General features: G+C 39.9%; 1 long non-coding RNA gene across 1 annotated transcript in view; it reads left to right on the top strand.

Moving 5' to 3' along the window:
* Nucleotides 1–13914, top strand: part of LOC121150734 — an 84576-nt gene extending 70662 nt beyond the window's left edge. Inside the window, exon 3 of the long non-coding RNA XR_005883020.1 lies at nt 13830–13914. This is a non-coding gene — a long non-coding RNA (uncharacterized LOC121150734). The remainder of the gene's footprint in view (nt 1–13829) is intronic.
* The last annotated feature ends 4450 nt before the right edge of the window (nt 13915–18364 follow it).

The following is an 18364-nucleotide window of genomic DNA, read 5'->3' as shown; positions in this document are numbered from 1 at the left end:
GATCTCTGCCACAAGCACTGTGATCATGCATAAGCAATACCAGCAGTCTCTGGGAAACACCATGGATGAGGGTGTGGTAAAGCCTCAGAAACGCTGTTCCTCCCTTCATGGTCAGGCATCTGGCAGACATCCTGGGGTGAGATCAAAAAGCCAAAATCCACTGTAGGGAGCTCCTCTATTCCCACAGAGGAGTTTTAACTCTCTGGAAGCTGGCAATTTTCCTGTGTGAAATGGGAGTTCCTGGCACTCCATGAAAGTCTCTCCTTCCCCTCAGCAATCTTTTTTGTTTTCCACCCCCGCACTCCACACCCTACTGCACACACCCTCCCACGCCTACATTACTAAAACCTCTCCCTGGCACACACACACACACATGCCCCCACACTTCCTCTGCAGACATGCCCACACACACACACACAGAGGCAGCGCCCTGCTTTGGGCCACCTGCCCTCACCCTCTCCACTCAGCCTCCTTCGCGTACCTTCACACCCTCTCTGCAGCCCCACGCTTCCTCTGCCGCTCACTAGCTCCTCTCCTTGCTTGACTTGGCTTTAATTTTCCATCACCTCATCCAAGCCCACTCCCACCCTGCTTTGCTCCTAGGGCCTAGGAGTGTTGGCACTGTTGCCCTGCTCTGCACATTCCTAATCTGGAGCTGTCACCCAAGAAAGTCGTCAGCCTGCCTGTGCCTGCCAGTTCTCCCGCAGCTTGGCTGAGAGACAGCATGGGACGAGCTGGCAGGCAGTTCTATTTCTGGAAACTACAAAAACCCTGTCTTCTCTCCTTTAATTCCCCAAGGAACCCTTGTAAGGCTTTGCAGTGCACCCATCATGCCTCCTTTCATCTATTGCAAGTTTCCCCCGTCCCTTCTTTGGATTCTGGGATGTTGTGTGTGGTGGCATGTCTCACATCCTGTGAGTTATGAGTTGCTGAAGGCCAGGAGACCACACAGAGGCTAGAAAGAGCAATGAAAATGGGGGGACACGACTGTTTATGTTTAACTGGAACCTAGATAGTTTGGGTATACACTAATCCCCTGGACTCTATCTGTAGACACAACATGCAAAAGAATGCTTCATCAGTGAACTATGGATCAGCTCACAGCGTTTCTGCACTTTGGAGTCCCCATCAGCTTCACTAGGAGTTAGAAGTAATTTTGGGCAAATGATCTGCCAGAGTGACCTGGGTTTCTGGTTATTTCTTGGTGGATGGATGACAGTTAAAGAAGTAAATGTTAAGAACAATAGAAATATTTTATTCCTTCTATAACAGTAAATTTGAATTTTTAAAAACTGCAGTATTTATGAGAAGCAAATATTAAGCATTACATTGCATTACATTAGACAAGTAAGACGTATAATTTTGTTCACTGAAAATTTATCATCTGAAAAAAGGTCATAACATTAAGTTTAAAAAAAGAAGTATGGATAATTAACCAGAAACAGCTTTGATCACTTTCTTTCCATGTTAAGAAAAGTCAGTGGATCCTTATTTTCCAAGCATGAAGTCCTAATCCTACCCATTTGGTATTCAAAAATGAAACAGTCTGGGCTGACAACACCGTTTTGTCTCTGCCTTTCACTTTCGCCTCTACTGCTGTAGCTTACACACTGGGCTCATTGCTTTGCAGACTCAGTCTGTGGCTTTCAAGAGAACCTTGAGACAAGGAGTTCTGCCCTTACTAAATTGTGTCACTCAGAGTTTCTGGCTCACCTAATATTGTCATTGTTGGGGGGTAAACACTGGCCAAAGGTAAGGGTCAGGAGCAAGGGTGGAGCCAAGATTTGTAACGCTTTGCTCAGAAAGTGCCTACCTTCCCCTACTTGATGCTCCGGCCCTGTAAGCATTGCTGTTCGTCAACACTGTTTGCTGGTTGCCATGGCTAACCCAACAATGCCCATGTATTTCATGGCTTTAGGATTTGCTTATTCAACCTCACATGTTCAGGCCTCACATATGTTTGAACTGGGTTTTACCAGAAACTAACCTGTTGCTATCCTCACATGTATCCAAAACACTCAGGAAACAAGCCAGCACAACGCAGGTGGAGACTGGAAGCAGATTCCCCATAAATGATTTAATTCACCTTCAATCTAAAGTGCTATAAAAATACCATCATCAGAGATCCATGAAGATTCATGGGTTCCATTCATTTCTTCTTTCCTGTAACAATTCATCTCTCTCACATTAATGCTTAATTGCTGCTGTTTGTTCTTTGTATCATATTTAACATGAGTAACATATTGTAAGGACTTTTCCAGTATAAAGCATTTTGTTGAAGTACAATACACACACCATAAAATGCCCTTCTATCAGCAAACCTTGAAGATAGTGCAAGTTCAAGGGTTCATTTCCCAAAACTATGGCTCAGATAGTTTCAGAGTCTCAGAGTAACAAATACGGCACCATTCAGCAAGTTAAAAATAATTTTCCATGGCAGTGAACACTGTAATAGAAATATAGTTCACTGAAATTCACAGACAGTCATAAACACTTTCTTTTTTCTTTATTGGAAGCAAGACAGAAGAAAGACAAAGAGGGTGGGAATGATGACTAGAGGGCATGGGGTTTCTTTTTAAGGTGGTGAAAATATTATAACATTGAATGTGATAATGGATAAACAGCAAGTATGAGCTGCATACTTCAAATGGGTGAATTGTATGGTGCATGAATTGTATCTCAATAAAAGTCATTAAAAGAAAGGAAGGGAGACAGGGTCAGTAAGCCGTTGGGATTTGAGAGTCTGCTAAATCTAATCTAACTTGCTGTAATCTGACTCATTCTACTCCAATCTTGAAACCACATGTTCTTTTCACAAGCATGAAAATCTTACTTGTTCTCATACATATTTGAGCCAAGAAAAATGAAAAAAGTGCTTGAGTTCATAGCTTTCTGGAGAACATGCAGGGGCTTGAATAAGAAAGGTGCTGTTAACTTTGACTCAATTTATTTTTGTTCATCTTGCAACAAGTTTAATTAAGAAAACAGATTTGTGTGGCAAGAATAAATATAAAGTTCATAAACAAATTTTAGGAAGAAATTCATAGTGATGTAAATAACAATAAAATAAAACAATGCCATAAGTTTCCAAAGATGATAAGTGAAAGAGATCAAAAAGAGTAAAGCACATCACATTTCAATTCCAGCTCTGCAGCTCTCACTAAAAGATACCAGGAAGAACACTAACCATTCCAAACTTGGTTTTTATCATTTATAAAAAGAAGATTTTCATAGTAGTCCCTGCTTATGTTTGGGAGACACATTCCAAGACCCCAGGAGATATCTGGAACTATGGACAGCAGCAGCCTTGCATATTTCCCATATGATTTTCAGTGTTGCTATGAAGCACCAGGGTTAATCTGTTCTTCCATGTTTGATAATGTGGTATTTCCTTTGCATCACTGCTCTTGCACTTTGGAGCCACTGTTGAGTACAATAAAGCAACTGAAACACAGCACAGCAATAGTGCCATGATTGATGTGACAGCTGAGCAGGCTGCTGAGTGGACTATTGGGCAGGTAGCGTATACAGTGTAGACACGCCAAACAAAGATGATTCACATCCTGTGTGGGAGTGAAGTAGAATTGTACCGGATTTCCTTATGTTACTCTGAGCAACAGGCAGTTTACAGCTTCTGAATTAATGTTTCTAGATTTTTTCGTTAATACTTTTTGGCCATGGACCATAAAATTACAGATACAAGGAAACCACTGTGTGTAAGATTGTTCTGAAGATTAGAGATTTGCCTGGTAAATAGAGGGTATTGAATGAACAGCAGTTATTATCACAAAGAACATATATTGAGACTCATCACTGGCTCAACTTCTTATGTATATTGTATCTTTAATCTTGAGAAAACTCGTGGTGATCACTGGAGGCTAAATTATGTCGCAATATCAGACAATCTCTAAGTCTCATCAGCTTCCAAAACCCATAGATTTACTTCTCAGTCAATTTATAAAACCATTGCAGCTTGGCCTAGGGCTCTGCTCTTTAATCTTGACTCTGGAACTAAGATATAAAGTTCTGGTACCATCCAGAACATTTCTAGCTACATGACCACCAAGAGATGCCAATCACATACCAACTTTTGAAACATATGCCTGGGGCCCGGCACAGTGGCACATCAGGTTAATCTTCTACCTGTGGCACGGGTATCCCATATTGGTGCCAGTTCATGTCCTGGCTTCTTCAATTTTGATCCAGCTCTCTACTTGTGACCTGGGAAAGCAACATAGGATGGCTCAAGTTGTTGGGACCCAGTGTCCATGTGAGACACCTGGAGGAGGTTCCTGGCTCCTGGCTTCGAAAATCAACTCAGGTATGGCCGTTGTGGTCATTTGGGCAGTGAACCCACGGATGGAAGATCTCTCTCTCTCTGTAAAATCTGCCTTTCAAGTAAAACTAAATGGATAAAATATGCCTGGAAATGACAAAAGTTATTCTGACTTTGTTTTCAATAGCTAGACCAAAAAATAAGGTCATGTTTATCTTCACGGAAACATGAAGCTGCATTTAGAAGATGTGTGTTTAAGATGGCAAAAGCAAAAGCTTAATGATCTTCACAAAACTTTATAATTATGTCTAAAGATTAAAAAAAAAAAAAAAGGAGTCTGAGACACAGGAAAGTGAAGTATCTCCTTTCAGCAAGGAAGGTTAGAAGTGATGGGGCAAGGGAGTCAGATCCGAGTCTTGTGTGGTTTCATGTTGTTCCCAGCCAGACTCTGAGCACTGAGAATATTCCACATACGAGGACATGTGAAAATGCCTCCATATTTGTAGAAAAAGTGTGCACATTTCCTTTGGGAACAAATTGGTAACTGCCTTCTCAGAAACCAATTTGGAACAAAAACATTAAGAATCATAGAATGTTCACACACTCTTTGACCTGATAATCCTACTTCTGGGAATTTATAGTAAGAGAATCATGCTCAAAATAGGAAAAAAAAGTTACCCTATTGAAAACTATGTATGACATTGTTTATAATATTAAAGAACTGGAGAGAATCTACACTTTCAACAATACAAAATTAAGTGATTATCTGCTCAGTGAAGTATTGCTAAGCCATTATTTCATAATTATGAAGACCTAATAGTAATATGAGGAAAAGCTATTGTTGTAACATTAAGTGAAAAGCAAAATAAAATTTTTTTCCATGTAGTTCAAGTATATAATCAAGTTGTGTGTCTGACATATTTCATGTTTGTTCTCCCTTTTCTCATTTTGCTTTTTGGAGTTTGTTTATGTGTTTATTTTGTTTGGAAAGCAAAGAGAAAGAGATCAGTAAACAGAAATCTCCTATCTTCTGGTTTATTCCCTCCTTTTAGTGACAGAACCTTCATATACAGTGCCAACTGGTCTCTAGGGTGTCTGGCCACAACCAGCATTTCCCAGACTTTCCTGAATTTAGACGCTGCCGTATGACTAAGTTGCCCATAGAATATAAGCAGAAGGAAATGTATGTAACTTCCCAGTTTTGTGTAGAAAATAGATGAGTCACATGTTGATGCATCTTATTAACTCCCTCCTTCTGGAAAGACATCAATATTAACTGAAGGAATTCCTCTAGGTCCAAAGATGAAATTTGTAAGCTATAGAAATAAGAATTTTTTCCTTCTTATTAATTCCTTAATCCAAGTTTTTGTTTGTGTTTAGTCAAAAAATGTGTTAGCTAGACCTTTAATGCAGTTCATCATCATAATTGGTAGGGGTAGAGGCAGAATGGTTGAGCTGTTTGGCTTACCGGTTAGCCTTCTCACATCTCATGTTAGAGCGCCAGGCTCAAGTCCTGGTTCCAGCTGCCAATTCAAACTTTCTGCTAGTGGAAACCTGGAGACAACAGGCTCAAGTGGTTGTATCCCTGCCACTCCTGTGAGAGGCCTGGGTTGAGCACTCAGTTCATGGATTTGCTCTGGCCTAACCACTGTAGACAGATGTGAGCTGTCTTTTGTTTCTGTGCCTTTCAAACCTCCACAGTATATAATCATCAAAAAATTATCTTAGTGTTTCTACATGCCTTTCATATTTGTGGAATTGTTTGAAGAAAACTTGGAGAAAAAAGAGCATAAAATGATACGAGAAGCATATGAAACTGATATCTGCGTCCTGTAGTTAGGCAGTTTTATTATTTCTAATAGCCAGTAATTAATAGAGCATTGCTGAGAAGATGTGGGCTGTCCTAAGGGGTCAGGGGTAGAGAAACAAGAATCTGTACATCCCTGGGGCAAAGGAGACTGTGTGTGTGCGTGTGTGTGTGTCAGTGATATCATCAGTACAATCTATTAAAAGGAAGAGTGGGAGAAAAGGAGAGACAAGAGACAAACCAGTTATTGTTTAGTTTTATCAGTACCTCATACTTTTCCTTTCATAATGACATACATTAGCTCAAGGAAAGCCCTGTGGTTTAATGAAAAATCAGGAAAAAATTGTGTATTGGCCGTTACTTAGTTAATTGACACAGTAATTGCACATATTGATGGGGGAGCAGTATGATATTTTGGTAGTGATCAAATCAGAATGGTTAGATTGTCTATCATCCCAATACATTTATCATTTCATTATGATTGGAAATTTGATTGTCATGGCTACCTGATTTTTTTGTAAGGAAAAAAAATTTTTAGCTCAAGAAAAGCATATTAATAGCTAACATTTGTCGAGCACTCATGATGTGCCAGACACTGTTCTAAGTATGGTACTTAGCATGTATTAAATCAGTTAATCCTCCAAATTCTTACGCCATGAGTGTGATGATTGTTATCTCCATGCTTCCAAAAAGGAAACTAAGGTGAAAATCATGTAAGTCATTTTCCCAAGGTCACACAGTTACCAAATGGAAGCCTGACAGTTTCCAAATCTGAGCTTTTAATCCCGTACCTGCACTGCCTTAACCATAAGTTGCCAAACCCAAGAAAATAGATAATTGAAATTCCATATAATGAAGTTCATAACTGTTCTTCCTTAATGTTTATGTTAGTTTTGAGCTGTATAAATAAAATAATTTTTTAAATGAATTCCCTGACAGTTACTAAAAAATGTTGTGAAGACTATTAATTGCTCACCAAATCTTCTTTCCCTTCTTCCCCGTCATATTAATGGGGCTGTTACCTCAAGCTGGACTTACTGCCACCCAGCTGCAAACCACAGTTTTGCAGCCATGCTTGTTGGTTGTTGTGATCATGTGACCAGATGCCCCACAGACAGACAAAATGGAAGCAGCAGGGAGGCTTCTGGGAAGCCCTCTTCCTTCTTGTATACATTGTCATTTTTCTTTTTAAAAGTTGTTTATGTTTTCATCTAAGTCCTTAACTTGTAACATTTTAAGAACCAAACAGCTCTCAGGATCTAACAGAACAATCCTGGGATGTGGATATATGGCAGGCTCGTAGGCTGTCTGAGACGCACACTTCACCAGTGGAGAAGCAAAGGCTAGCAGGGACTGGATCTCTAATAGCCGCCATACTAGCTCTGGCTTGGCTTTCTTCGAAATTCAGAATGGTTACAGAATGGTTTACAGACAAGGATCATGATCTAATTATTTACTCTCCTGGGGTCTCTATTGAGTTAGGTGAAGCTGAACTTAAGCTAACCTCATTCATAAACTTAACATTCACCAGTAACATCCAGACTTGGTGTTTTGAGTTGGGGGAGAGAGAAATCATTAAAATTAGCTATGGTTTTCCCTCTGTATCCTCAGGGAACTGGTTTCAAGACCCTGCAGATGCTAAACTCTGCCAGTGCTCATACACCCTGTGTTCAGCCTCTGATGCTTTTTAGATTTTTTATTTCCTTATTTGAGAGACATAGAGAGGTCCCACCTACTGATTCACTCCCCAAATGACAATGGTGGCTGCAACTGGAATGAAGCCAAAGCCAGGAACCAGAAACTCAATCCAGGTCTTCCACATAAGTGACAGGAACCAAGTTCCTTAAACCAATACCTGCTGCCTGTCAGGGTGTGCATTAGCAGGAAGTTGGAGTCAGGAGCTGGAGTTGGGTATTGAATCCAGCTACTTTGATGTGGGCAGTGGATGTTATAACCAGTGTCTCAACCACATCAAACACCTGCTCCTTTCCTGTGTTCTTTAAATCATCTCTAGATTACTTATTATATCTTATATGCTGTAAATACTATGTAAGTAATTGTTACTCTGTATGCTTAGGAGAAAATGATAGGAGGAATAAAAGGCTGCGCATGTTCAAAATTTTGTAAAAGCTATTTTACTTCCACAGTTGGTTGAATCCATTGATTCACGGGGCCAACTATGCCTCTCTTTTAAGTTTAATAAGTAAGTATCAGAAAAAAAAGACTAGACATAAATGACTTATCATGCTTTATGGTGTTTTTTTATGGCACTCATTTAAGGCAGTGCTTTTCAACCTTTTTTGTGACATTGACTTCAAATAAAACAGTAACAATTGGGTAAATCCATGTAGCTGTTCTTAGCTAGAGGCTATTGATCCAAGGGGCTGCCTACTCACCAAGAGCTGTGGGATCAATTTCTCAGTTTCCCACTCCTAACCCATGTGGCACAGACAACCTTTAGAATGCTCAACAAGGGATGGATTGATTCTAATTACCATTTAATGAGGTTTGAATGTGGATATCTTCAAATTTCATTAAAGCCTGAAAACAGCTAAGAAGAGAGTACATGGTTTAATTATATTTTATTGTTGGAAAAGAAATCTCATTGCCAGGCCAGTAGATTTATGCAAACCATATTTCTTATTCATTTATGACATTTTGTTCACATGTACACTAAATATTCTTTCTCTGTCTTGGATGTAATAAAGGAATCCATGTCGATGGAAAGGAAGAGAGATTTAGGGGTGGCATATGGCACTGTGGGTTTGACAAAATCTTGTAATGTTGGCATTCCAGAGGAGCATTTATTCAAGTCCCAGCTCTGCTGCTTCTGAACCAGCTCCCTGCTGACAGCACCTGGGAAGCGGCAGAAGATGGCTCAGGTGCTTGGGCCCCTGCCACCCACATGGGAGCTCTGGGTGGAGTTCTAGGCTCTTGACTTCAATCTGGTGCAGGCGTGGCTTCTATGGCCATTTGGGAAATGAGCCAGTAGATGGGAGATATCTAACCTTATGTTGTCTCTGTCTGTGTAACCATGCCTTTCAAATAAATAAATGTTAGAGAAAGAATGAGGAAGGTAGGGAGGGAAGAGAGAGAGAGAGAGAGAGAGAGAGAGATCAAAGAATGGATTTATATTATGAAGAACCAGGGTTGTACAAGGCGAAAGACTGGAACTTTCATTGGTGAATCTTCCAAGAACTTCCAAACATGTTCTCTGATTTACTCCTTAACCCCCGTAAGGAAGATGTGAGGGATTTTAAAAGTTAGATAACTGCAAGAACCAGAACAGTGTCCCCGTCATTCCTGCAAACCTGCTCAGCCAACTGCTTTAATAATTGTCAAAGTGGTGGTTGCCTGTAGTGTTGCTCCCCTTAGGACTTTAAGCTTTTCTTCTCTCAGCTTCTAGGATGTGTGCTGCCATATCTCAAAAATATGCATAGATTGCCATTTTTCTTTTGAAAAGTTGTTTATATTTTTCAACGAAAATATTAGTGTTTAGAATATAAAAGCAGAATAGCTCTTCAGAGTCTAACAGAGAAAGAGGAAGTGGTCCCTTTACAGCGTGATCTAGCTTGGTTTCTGCACATGCCTAGCTCTCCCGGTGGTTTCTTTGAGGATTCTTCTCCATGCTTCTGATTATTGTTTCTTAGTATTTTAGTTCCAGATAACATCTCTGACTCCCTTCTATGAAAGTCTCTGGTGTCCTTTTTCTCCAAGTATACTTGTATCACAGCGTTTTTTTCTCAGATTATTTAGTTACACAAATAGAAAAATGCAAATATTATTTGAAGATAAGACATGTAGTATGCCATAGCTATAATTGATATTTTTGTATTAGTTCCTTTCCTGGAACCAATCTTGTTTTATTTACTTGCTTGATTTTACATGTACCTATCACAATTCATACATAGTCTGTTCTCGGTCAGATATGTCAGTCTCCCACATTCAACCCAAGAAGCATTCATGGGTTTTGTTATTTTCTCAGAGGGCTGGGCCCTCCTTTGTAAGTCGGGCTTGCTGCTCCCTGGACTTCTACGAAACTGCCATGCTCAGATCACTTTCCCAGCAGTCACTTGGATTTTTCTTCCGTCTCAAGTAGGACAGCTTCCATTTCTCTGGAACCTAGTATTCTCTTTTATTCTAGGCAGCTTGCCACAAAAAGATCTATGAGAGGTAACTTTTTTGATGGGCTTTACTTTTGGATATAGGTGATAATCTTAATTCCTCAATGGGCCTGTTTAACTTTTACATAAAAGAAAATCCTCTAGCTTATTGCCTGGGAAAATGGCTTTTTAACACTTATCGATTTATGTTTATCTTAATTGAGAGGGAGAAAGACCGAGAGAGCGAAAGAGAGAGAGGGTGATTACTCTCCCAGTACCCACAATAGTTGGCACTGGGACAGGTTGAAGCCAGGCACCGAAAACTGCATCTGGGTTTCCCAAGGGGCTGATAGGGACTAAAATCCATCAGCAATCATCTTCTGCCTCCTGGGGTACACATTAGCGGGATACTGGGATCAGAAGGTAGCAGGTACTCAAACCCAGACATCCCAAGCAGTGACTTAAGGGTCGCACCAAATCCCCACTACAGGAAGTGACTTTTGAACATTCTTGACAGTGTTTTCCATCAAATCCCAACACACACAAACACACACATTCACACATAAACATTTGTGAAGCAATATTTATTTTTCTGCATATAATATACTGATGTTTTTATGTAACCTACTGAGTTTTATTTCTTTAAGTTAATGATAGGACTGTGATGGAATTTGCAGTGCTTCAATCTTATCTAGAATGAAAGGAGGATTGTGGGCAATCTTCAGTTCTTAGCCCCCTTAACGATTACTTCAGAGCAGAGCTGCCTTGTCAAAGGTCACACTCTGGCCACATCCAATGCCAAGGAATATGTTGGCTTGCCGGGGTACAACAACAAGATGCCACAAAGTGGCTGACTTAAACAAGAGAAATGTGTTTGCTCACAGTTCTGGTGGCTAGAAGCTGTAAGTTAGAGTGTTAACAGTCTTGATTTTTCTGGAGGCCTGCAGATAGTCACTATCTCAGCGTGTCCTCACATGGCCTTGTCATGCGTGTGCATCTTTGGTATCTCTTTCTGTCGAGAGTACCAGCTCTAAGGACACTGGAGCTTGAGAATATGAATTTTGAAGGACTCGGTTTAGTATGCAACAGGAGTTAAAGGCCTGACTCTTCTGGCCTGACTTGGGATAAATCTGAAGAACCATTGTAGCTTTAGTACTTCCTGTCGGGTTGGCCAAAACAGTCACTAGGATTTTTTTTTCTGTTTATTCCAACTCCCTTTTCACCCTTTGTCCAATTCAATATTCTTACACCATTGTTCATCTCAGGAAATCTGCAAGCTTTATTAAACATTCTTATCACTCAACTGTCTCAAACTGTGAACCCAACTCCTAGGACCCAACACATGAAAATGTTGGTTATGATCTATTAAACTGATTTCATAATCCATGAATTGCAAATGATTTCATAACTCACAGTTTGGGAAACACTAGCCTGTGGGTCCATTGTCTGACTTATAGTGCTTTGGTTGTATGTCAGGGGAGAGGCACAGATAATTATCAACCATCCCAGTGCAGTGGGAACGCCCTTGGCTAATACCTCCCATACGTCAAGTCTCATTTTTCTGGTGTTCTGGTCTTGCCTACTGGGTGTCTCCTCTCCTTTTGAGGCAGGGCACAGTAGCCTGGCTACTGGTTATCTGTGCCTGGGGCAGCTTCATGCATAAACTTTCAATTTAGCTCAAGTTTTACATCATCACCTCACCCCTATTATCTGCCAAATATGTTGCCTACAAATCCTGAGTTACTTTCCGTTTCTTCAAAATGATGTGTTTCATTCATTCCCACTGCACTAACACTTTCAGTTGTGGTTTCCTCTCCTTCATTCTCTTCCCAACAAATTTTCACAGAAACATCATCTCTTCCTGGTCCATTCTAAGAAGAGAGCCATGCTTGTTCTCATTCTACCTTCATATATGTTAACTACTAGAAACTTAATGATAATGTGGATATGACATGGGCCAGGAGATAATATTTCTTGCTTAGCCACCTAGTATGAACCTTTTTATATGAAAAGCTTTCATGTGAAGAGTTTTGCTTTATGTGAGAATATAAAGTTAAATCATACAAAGATCTATCATAGAAGCCCTTGTGAGCTTATGATATGAACTATTGCAAGTTTTCAGATGAAATATGATACAAAATAGAAAACAATAAAACATGTAACAGAGCAGATGAAGCTTTGTGGAAAATTAGATTAAGTAGTGGTTATATTGAAAATTAAGAGTAAACATTAAATAGTAAATTTAAGTAAAATTAAGTAGTAAATATAAAATGGGATAAAAGTGGCCCTGAAGTTTAGTGCTAACAAGAGAAATTACCAAGAATATGGAGCCATTTTCTAGCTATGAATTGAGTGCTATTGCATGTCAGGTGCAGTGCTACATAAAAGAGAAGAAATGGCTCCTACCTTCCCTCAAAGAAGTCATATCAGTATTGATGGTGAGCAAGCAAGAGTTATATAAACCAGAGTCCATTGTATACTCCTTAAAATTCAATAATATGCTTATCATATTTTTTGCAAGATTGGAATCACAATATTTTACAATAGATTCTGTTCACACTATGTAGCATATAATCTTAGTGCTTCAAAGGGATAAAAATAGTTACCATATGCTATGGTTTGGATGCTAGTTTTGATGTCAGATGTCTTCTAAGACCCACTAGTTAAAGGTTTGGGAGGCAGCAGAACTTTTATAGGGTGGGGCCTCATAAGAGGTCCATAAGTCACCTGGCATGTCAAAGGTGACTCTTGGGAGAGAAACTTGCTATAAAAGCCCAAGTTGGGCCCAGGCACTCTAGTTCATAGCACACGAGGTGATTTTTCCCCCATACAAGCTCTGCCATCACCATTCACTGCCCTCATCAGAAGCCAAGCTAATGAGACTGCCTGATCTCGAATTTGAGTGATGAGCCAAAACAAACATCTTGCTTTCATAAGTACTTTTGTCTCAGGTGCTTTATTATAAAGATGAAAAACTGCCTAATATACCAGGAAGAGGAAGAAGCTCCAGCATGTCTCATATTTTACATATGGAGATTTTGTAGGAATGACTCTTAATTCGGGAAAATTAGGCATAGCAATATCAGGATAATTTGGGGAGGGTCTTTCTAATAATCTTAAAAACACACAGAAGTAGCAGATGGAGGCTGGTCTCCCCACTATGGGATCAGCTCCACAGAGTTGGAGAATCCTTTTGAGGACTTGGGTGAGTGGGCTGCCCTTGTTCGTGATGTTGATTCTGGAATTGCTCCAGGATAATTCAAAGCCAATTCATCTTGAGAGGCAGCATGTTGATGGCAGCTATGGCTCAGACCCCATCATCAGACATAGCCCTCTTGATGAACCACTGTCTTATTGGTACACCCATTCTCTTCAACAAGGGAGTAAAATGTGCCCATATGTGCAAAAGATAGGGTGTGACTGTTTCCACTGAAAGAGTAAGGACCCTCAATCATTTTGGTAGTGTTTTCCAAAGTGAAAAATCTAACACTTGTATATGAAGGGATTTAAAAAAATAATAACCTAAGAATAAAGTTACTACTTATCAACTATTCATCTGTGAATAAAGCTTGTTGATTAAGAGGAGGAAAAAAACACAGACCATAATGGTCATTAGAAAAATTTATTCTTCTTTTCCCTCTAGATAATTATTCTGCTTTGCTGAGCTGTGGGAGTGTGAAATGTCTACCTGTGTGAAGAGACAAGATCAGTGGTTAGGCGTGTGGGAGAACCAGCCAGAGGGTGGTGACGTGGGTGCCAGGTCACTGAGCGCGTGGGGGAGGAGGCTGGGCCCATGAGTCAGCCAGGCGGGGAGGAGGGCAGGTATGAGTGGGCCACCAGTGGGTGGGAGCAGAAAAAAAAAGGCAGCACCACTTCACAAATGTGAATGCCTCAACAAAATACTCCCCAGGACTGTACAAAAGAGCATTAGAAAACAGGGATCAGTTCAAGTGAAAACAGGAGAAGCAAAGCTTTGCTGAAGATGCCATCTAACAAGTACTTGTTTCGAATTTTTTGAATTATGATTTTCAGAGTTACATATGTGGGTTTTGGGTGGTGACCTGCCTTTGTTATTGACAGAGGATGCAGCAGCCTAAATGTAATTCTCAAGAATAATCTCAGAGGGGCTTTTGTCAGCAAGAGAGGAATGAACTTTGGATTCAAGGTTGAGGGGAAAGTAAATTTTCCTTTTAAAATTAGCTTAAAGTGCTAGCAAGAATGCAGAACCGTCCTTTCCTTTTGTTATCATTCGTATTGTTTCATTACTACACATGGATTTTATAGAGAAAAAAAAATCGATGTTCAAGTCTGAAATTACAGCATAATTGCATTTAACATTAAGGAAAAGAAAATCATAGATGTCATATTGATAAATTCCTATACTTTACAGAATGAATTTACTGAGCCTTACAGTTTAAAGGACTTGGCTAAAGAGTTGGGTGTGGAATCTGTGAGGTTCAATTGACAAGTTAATTGATCAGCAAACATGGGTGGTAGATGGGGCACCTTCCTTTACCCCTTGCAGCCTCTGGGATAGATATGCTATGGGGAACTTTGGAGGCCAAACCTTAAGACCTGTTCAGAAACTTTGCCCAACTTGAGCTGCCTCTTGCTCTTCTCAGCTTCTGGTAGTCTCCATTCTATTCCCATCCTCTGTGAGATATGCTTTGTTGTTGTTTTGTTGCTTTGTTTTGTTTTTGCATTCCAGTTATGAGTGAGATTACATGGTACACTTCTTTCGGGATTTGACTTGTTTGACTTAAGACAATGACATCCAACTCCTTCCAGGTTGCAAATAGGAAGGGATTTTGCCTTTGTATTCCACGGTGTATTTATGAGACTTTTTTTTTTACCCAGGTATCAGTTGATGGACACTGAGTTTGGCTCCCTTTCCTGGCTTTGTGAAGAGTCCTGCAGATTGATGCAGGTGTCTCTTCATCAGAATGGTCACTCTTGGTCGCATACCTAGGAGTAGGATCGCTGACTTACAAGACAGTTCTATTTTAAGTGTTATAGAAACTAGTGGCTAAAGCTGTGCCGATCTGAAGCCAAAAGCTGGGAACTTTTTCTGGCTCTCCCACACAGGTGCAGGGTCCCAAGGCTTTGGGCCATCCTCTACCTCTTTCCCAGGCCACAAGCAGGGACCTAGATGGGAAGGCGGGCAGCTGAGACATGAACTGGCAGCTATATGGGATCCCATCACGTGCAAAGCAAGGACTTTAGTTTACATTCCCGCAGTGTGTGTTTCTTCTCTTCCATATCTTTACCAGTGCTGATCTTTTTTCTTCAATAATAACGAATCTTGCTGAAGTAAGATGATACCTCATTGTGGTTGATTTGCGTTTCCCTGATGATTAGTGATGTTGAACTTCTTTTCATGTACCTGTTGGTCATTTCATTTGTATGTCTTCCTTTGAGAATTTTGATTTAAATCTACTGTCCATTTTAAAATTAGATTATTTGTTTTATGGGACTTTTTTTTGCTATTAAGTTGTTTCAGTTCCTTATATATTTTGGTTATTAATCCCTCGTCAGATGCAAATCTTCTCTCATTCTGTAGATTGTTTCTACTCCATTTATCATTTCTTTTGTTGCATTGAAGCTCCTTAGTTTCATGAGACCTCATTTGTCTATTTTTACTTTTGGGGTCTGATCCAGTCAATTCTTTTTCATTCCAGTGTCCTGAAGCATCTTCTTTATGTTTTCTAGTGGCTTCAGATCATACATAAATAGTGAGTTGATTTGTACATGGTGAGAAGGAATGATCCAGCTTGATTTTTTTGCATGTGGATAGCACTGTTGATTATAAAGACTGCTGTTTTTTCAAGGCAAATTCTTTTTTTTAAAAGATTTATTTATTTGTTTAATGGAAAGTCAGATATACAGAGAGGAGGAGAGACAGAGAGGAAGATCTTCTGTCTGATGTTTCACTCTCCAAGTGAGCGCAATGGCCGGTGCTATGCCAATCCGAAGCCAGGAGCCAGGAACTTCTTCCCACATGGGTGCAGAGTCCCAAAGCTTTGGGCCGTCCTCAACTGCTCTCCCAGGCCACCAGCAGGGAGCTGGATTGGAAGCAGGGCTGCCAGGATTAGAACATGTGCCCATATGGGATCCCGGCGCATTCAAGGCAAGGACTTTAGCTAGGCCACGCCGCCAGGCCCTCCAAGGCAAATTCTTAGTACTCTTGTCAAGTATCAGGCAGCTGTGATTGTATGGATTTACTTCTAGAGTTTCTATTCTATGTTATGTGTCCTTTTTTTCCACCAGTACCCTAATGTTTTAGACACTGTAGCTTTGTAGTATACTTTAAAGTCAGATGCTTTCTGCTTTGTTCTTTTTCCTCAAGATTGGTTTGGATATTCAGGGTTCATTGTGGTTCCACACAAAGTTTAGTGGGCTATTTAAAATAACTTTATAAAAATAGGATTCATAGTTCCATAGGATCTACATTGACTCTGTAAATCAGAGGAATTTCATTTTTTAAAAAGAATTGTATTTTGTATTTTTGAAAGGCAAAGTTACAGAGAGAGAAGAAAGGAGAGAGAGAGAGAGATCTTCTGTTTGTTCATTCCCCAAATGACTGTACTGACTAGTACTGGGCCAGGCCAGAGCCAGAGTACAGAGCTTCAGCTGGGTCTCTCACATAAGTACAGGGCCTAGGTGCTTGGGCTAGGGCATCATCTGCTACCTTCCTAGGCACATTAGCATGGATCTGGGTCAGAAGTGGAATAGCTGAGACTAAAAATTGGCAGTGGATTTACTCTCTACACTGCAATGCTGGCTGTGGTATTGTACATTTTAGTGATATTGATTCTCCTAACCATAAACACAGGCTATTATTACATTTTTTCATTTGTTTCATTGGTGTTTTAGAATTTCCATTATAGAAATGTTTTACCTTTTTAATTAAATTCACTTCTAGGTATTTTATTTACTTATTTGTGGCTGTTGGAAATAGAACTAATTTCTTGATTTCTTTTTCAAAAATTTCTCTGCTACTGATTTCTGTACAGTTACTATATATCTGGCAATTTTGTTGAATTCATTTTTTTTAAAGATTTGATTATTTTACTTGAAATGCAGAGTTAGAGAGAGTGAAAGACAGAGAGATCTTCTATCCACAAGTTCACCTCTCAGATGGTTGCAGTGGCTGCAGCTGAGCTGATCTGAAGCCAGAAACTTTTCCTGGATCTCCCATGTGGGTAGGGGCCCAAGGACTTGAACCATATTCCGCTGCTTTCCCAGGCCATTAGCAAGGAGCTGGGTCAGAAGTGGAGCAGCCAGGACACGAACTGACTCCCATGTAGAATGCCAGTACTGAACATGAAGGATTAGCTTGCTATACCACCATGCCAGCCCCATTTATTAATACCAATAGATTTTTAGTGGATTCTTGGGATTTTCTGCACATAAGATCATTTCACCTAAAAACAATGACAGTTTTATTTGGTTTTCTAGTATTTTGGTGAAGATTTTACACCTGTATTCATCAAGATATTAGCTTGTGACTTTGTTTTCATGTTGTGTGCTTTTCCAATTTTGGCATCAGTGTAGTGCTGGCCTTGTAAAATGAGTTTGCAAAAATTAACGCCTTTTCTATTTCTGAGAATAATTTAGGAAGAATTGATATTCATCCTTCCCTGTTTGGTAGAATTTAGTAGTGAAGCTGTCTAGCCTTGGACTATTTTTGGCTGGAAGAATTTTTATTACTGATTCATTCTCATTACTCATTACTGGTCTGCTTCAGTATTATCTTCCTTCATGATTCAATATTGGTCTCTACTCAGATTTTGTTGAATGCATTGCAAATGAGAGACAGTAAGATGTTAAATTCAGTTTAAAACATTAAATATATAGGTAGTTTAAAAATAAATGAAGAAGTGGGGCCCAGTGGGGCTACTAGCCTCAAGTCATTGCTTTCCTTAATTGCTTCTGCCTATGCTTACAGACCTCTGAAGCAGCCTGTCCCTGCAGCTGGAATTACTAAACTCTTAGCTGCAGACATATAGCTTAAAGTAGTTCTAGGCTAGAGAAACAGATGTCAACTTTTTAAAAGGTCCTATTTCTTTATTTACTTATTTTTATCAGAGAGACAGATTGTATAAAGAGAAAGACAAAGAGAATTGTCTTCCATCCACTAACTCACACTCCAAATGGCACCAATAGCCAGAGCTGAGC

The sequence above is a fragment of the Ochotona curzoniae genome, unplaced genomic scaffold, assembly GCF_017591425.1.
Source record: "Ochotona curzoniae isolate NIBS_2020 unplaced genomic scaffold, NIBS_Ocur_1.0 contig_2210, whole genome shotgun sequence".
NCBI classification, from domain to species: Eukaryota; Metazoa; Chordata; class Mammalia; order Lagomorpha; family Ochotonidae; genus Ochotona; species Ochotona curzoniae.
The sequence above is the reverse complement of the archived record's forward strand: the minus strand, read 5'-3'. Positions and strand labels throughout refer to the sequence as shown.